We start from the raw sequence: 5091 nt of genomic DNA, 5'->3' as shown, positions 1-5091 counted from the left end.
AAGGGTGCGTGCTCAGTCCCCTCCTATACTTTCTGTTCACCCACGACTCCAACAACATCATGAAGTTTGCCGACGACACAACGGTAGTAGGCCTGATCACCGGCGACCATGAGACAGCCTACAGGGAGGTCAGAGACCTGGCAGTTTGATGCCAGGATGACAAACTCTCCCTCGACGTCCGCAAGACAAAAGAGATGATCGTAGACTACGGGAAACGGAGGGGGCCGAGCACGCACCCATTTACATCGACGGGGCTGTGGTGGAGTGGGTCGAGAGTTTCACGTTCCTTGGCGATAATGGCTTAAACCCCTCAGGAGGCTCAAAGAAGATTTGACTTGGGGGACCCCCTTAGATCCTCAAAAAGTTCTACAGCTGCACCATTGAGGGCAACTTGACTGGTGCATCATGGCGCTAGAAGGTAGTGCGTACAGCCTAGTATATCCCTGGGGCCGAGCTCCCTGCCATCCAGGACCTCCATTTCTTATTATAACTTTTATTTAAACTAGGCAAGTCAGTTAAAGAACAACTTCTTATTTACAACGACGGCCTACCCCGGACCCGGACGCCGCTGGGCGAATCGTGCGCCGCCCGGACGACGCTGGGCCAATCGTGCGCCGCCCGGACGACGCTGGGCCAATCGTGCGCCGCCCGGACGACGCTGGGCCAATCGTGCGCCGCCCTATGGGACTGGAGCACTAAATACCAAGCGGTGTCAGAGGAAGGCCCTAAAAAAATGTCTCCAGCCACCCAAATCATAGACTGTTCTCTCTGCTACTGCACAGCAAACGGTACCGGAGCACCAAGTCTAGGACCATCAGACTGCTGAACAGCTTCTAACTCGAAGCTATAATACTCCCGAACAGCTTCTAACCCGAAGCCATAAGACTCCTGCACATTGACTCGGTACTGGTACTCCGTGTATATAACCTCATTAACACCTCAATTACCTCGTACTCCTGCACATTGACTCGGTACTGGTATTCCGTGTATATAACCTCATTAACACCTCAATTACCTCGTACTCCTGCACATTGACCTGGTACTGGTCCTCCTTGTATATAACCTCATTATGACGTCAATTACCTCGTACTCCTGCACATTGACTCGGTACTGGTACTCCTAGTATATAACCTCATTATGACCTAAATTACCTCGTACTCCTGCACATTGACTCGGTACTGGTATTCCGTGTATATAACCTCATTAACACCTCAATTACCTCGTACTCCTGCACATTGACCTGGTACTGGTCCTCCTTGTATATAACCTCATTATGACGTCAATTACCTCGTACTCCTGCACATTGACTCGGTACTGGTACTCCGTGTATATAACCTCATTATGACCTCAATTACCTCGTACTCCTGCACATTGACTCGGTACTGGTACTCCGTGTATCTAACCTCATTATTACCTCAATTACCTCGTACTCCTGCACATTGACTCGGTACTGGTACTCCTAGTATATAACCTTATTATGACCTCAATTACCTCGTACTCCTGCACATTGACCTGGTACTGGTCCTCCTTGTATATAACCTCATTAACACCTCAATTACCTCGTACTCCTGCACATTGACTCGGTACTGGTACTCCGTGTATCTAACCTCATTATTTTATTGTGTTACTATTCCCTTTATTTTTAGTACCTTAATAACTGTGCATTGTCGGGAAAGGGCTCGTCAGCATTTCACGATAAAAACTGGTGTAGACTTTGGCATGAGAGAGACAGAGAAAGAGAGACAGAGAAAAAGAGACAGAGAAAAAGAGACAGAGAAAGAGAGACAGAGAAAGAGAGACAGAGAGAGACAGAGAGAGAGACAGAGAGAGAGACAGAGAGAGAGAGACAGAGAAAGAGAGACAGAGAGAGAGACAGAGAAAGAGAGACAGAGAAAGAGAGACAGAGAAAAAGAGACAGAAAGAGAGACAGAGAGAGAGAGACAGAGAGAGAGAGAGAGAGAGACAGAGACAGAGAGACAGAGAAAGAGAGACAGAGAGAGAGACAGAGAAAAAGAGACAGAAAGAGAGACAGAGAGAGAGACAGAGAGAGAGAGACAGAGAGAGAGAGACAGAGAGAGACAGAGAGAGAGAGACAGAGAGAGAGAGACAGAGAGAGACAGAGAGAGAGACAGAGAGAGAGAGACAGAGAAAGAGAGAGAGAGAGAGAGACAGAGAGAGAGAGAGACAGAGAGAGAGAGAGACAGAGAGAGAGACAGAGAAAGAGAGACAGAGAGAGACAGAGAGAGAGAGACAGAGCGGCGAGAGATGCTTTCCCATTAAACCAAAACAAGCTCATGATAAATAAACTGTAGTCAACTCAGAACAGGAAAGTAGAAATCCCCCACATAACTATTCGTGTTTAAAATGAGCCAGTAAAAACTAAATATTTAAAAACAACATTTATTTGACCTTTATTTAACCAGGCAAGTCAGTTAAGAAACAATTATTATTTTCAATGACGGCCCTAGGAACAGTGGGTTAACTGGTCTAGGAACAGTGGGTTAACTGGTCTAGGAACAGTGGGTTAACTGGTCTAGGAACAGTGGGTTAACTGGTCTAGGAACAGTGGGTTAACTGGTCTAGGAACAGTGGGTTAACTGGTCTAGGAACAGTGTGTTAACTGGTCTAGGAACAGTGGGTTAACTGGTCTAGGAACAGTGGGTTAACTGGTCTAGGAACAGTGGGTTAACTGGTCTAGGAACAGTGGGTTAACTGGTCGGTTAACTGGTCTAGGAACAGTGGGTTAACTGGCCTAGGAACAGTGGGTTAACTGGTCTAGGAACAGTGGGTTAACTGGTCTAGGAACAGTGGGTTAACTGGTCTAGGAACAGTGGGTTAACTGGTCTAGGAACAGTGGGTTAACTGGTCTAGGAACCGTGGGTTAACTGGTCTAGGAACAGTGGGTTAACTGGTCTAGGAACAGTGGTCTAGGAACAGTGGTCTAGGAACAGTGGGTTAACTGGTCTAGGAACAGTGGGTTAACTGGTCTAGGAACAGTGGGTTAACTGGTCTAGGAACAGTGGGTTAACTGGTCTAGGAACAGTGGGTTAACTGGTCTAGGAACAGTGGGTTAACTGGTCTAGGAACAGAGGGTTAATTGGTCTAGGAACAGAGGGTTAACTGGTCTATGAACAGTGGGTTAACTGGTCTAGGAACAGAGGGTTAACTGGTCTAGGAACAGTGGGTTAACTGGTCTAGGAACAGTGGGTTAACTGGTCTAGGAACAGTGGGTTAACTGGTCTGGGAACAGTTAACTGGTCTAGGAACAGTGGGGTTAACTGGTCTAGGAACAGTGGGGTTAACTGGTCTAGGAACAGTGGGTTAACTGCCTGTTCAGGGCCAGAACGACAGATTTGTACCTTGTCAGCTCGGGCATTTGAACTTGCAACCTTTCGGTTACTAGTCCAACGCTCTAACCACTAGGCTACCCTGCCGCCCCATATAACAGCTTGTCTTTAAAAGGAGCCAGCTAACCTGAGTAAAAAGAGGAACCTTCTGGCTAACTAATTAGGATGACATCCAAACAGAGAGAAAGGAACATTTCACAAGCACTATACCTTTAACAGGCTGGCAGTTAAGAGTTGGGCTTAGACTGCTCTGAATAAGCTCTGAAAGACACTGATCCTGTTATCATAGACTACAGACTCAGGAAGGGACCTGTTATTATAGACTACTGACTCAGGAAGGGACCTGTTATCATAGACTACTGACTCAGGAAGAGACCTGTTATCATAGACTACTGACTCAGGAAGGGACCTGTTATCATAGACTACTGACTCAGGAAGGGACCTGCTATCATAGACTACTGACTCAGGGAAGGACCTGTTATCATAGACTACTGACTCAGGAAGGGACCTGTTATCATAGACTACTGACTCAGGAAGGGACCTGTTATCATAGACTACTGACTCAGGAAGGGACCTGTTATCATAGACTACTGACTCAGGAAGGGATAAATAATAGCTGGTTGGTTGGACTCCACAGCCATATATGTCGGCATAGGATGTATAAAATGTACAGGGTGTATAATGCACAGGGTATATAATCTATAGGGTGTATAATAGACAGGGTGTATGTGGTGTGATTGTGTATTAACGAACGGGGACCACCTTCCTACTTCTCCTTTAACAGGAAGTGACTGTGTGGTAGCGAACGGGGACCACCTTCCTCCTTTAACAGGAAGTGACAGTGTGTTAGCGAATGGGGACCACCTTCCTACTCCCTCCTTTAACAGGAAGTGACTGTGTGGTAGCGAACGGGGACCACCTTCCTACTTCCTCCTTTAACAGGAAGTGACTGTGTGTTAGTGAACGGGGACCACCTTCCTACTTCCTCCTTTAACAGGAAGTGACAGTGTGGTAGCGAACGGGGACCACCTTCCTACTTCCTCCTTTAACAGGAAGTGACTGTGTGTTAGCGAATGGGGACCACCTTCCTACTTCCTCCTTTAACAGGAAGTGACTGTGTGGTAGCGAACGGGGACCACCTTCCTCCTTTAACAGGAAGTGACTGTGTGTTAGCGAACGGGGACCACCTTCCTACTTCCTCCTTTAACAGGAAGTGACAGTGTGGTAGCGAACGGGGACCACCTTCCTCCTTTAACAGGAAGTGACAGTGTGTTAGCGAACGGGGACCACCTTCCTACTTCCTCCTTTAACAGGAAGTGACTGTGTGGTAGCGAACGGGGACCACCTTCCTCCTTTAACAGGAAGTGACTGTGTGTTAGTGAACAGGGACCACCTTCCTCCTTTAACAGGAAGTGACAGTGTGTTAGCGAACGGGGACCACCTTCCTACTTCCTCCTTTAACAGGAAGTGACTGTGTGTTAGCGAACGGGGACCACCTTCCTCCTTTAACAGGAAGTGACAGTGTGTTAGCGAACGGGGACCACCTTCCTACTTCCTCCTTTAACAGGAAGTGACAGTGTGTTAGCGAACGGGGACCACCTTCCTACTTCCTCCTTTAACAGGAAGTGACAGTGTGGTAGCGAACGGGGACCACCTTCCTACTCTCTCCTTTAACAGGAAGTGACTGTGTGTTAGCGAACGGGGACCACCTTCCTACTTCCTCCTTTAACAGGAAGTGACAGTG

The sequence above is a fragment of the Oncorhynchus clarkii genome, chromosome 7 (assembly GCF_045791955.1).
Source record: "Oncorhynchus clarkii lewisi isolate Uvic-CL-2024 chromosome 7, UVic_Ocla_1.0, whole genome shotgun sequence".
Lineage (NCBI taxonomy): Eukaryota > Metazoa > Chordata > Actinopteri > Salmoniformes > Salmonidae > Oncorhynchus > Oncorhynchus clarkii.
Note: the sequence above shows the minus strand (reverse complement) of the source record.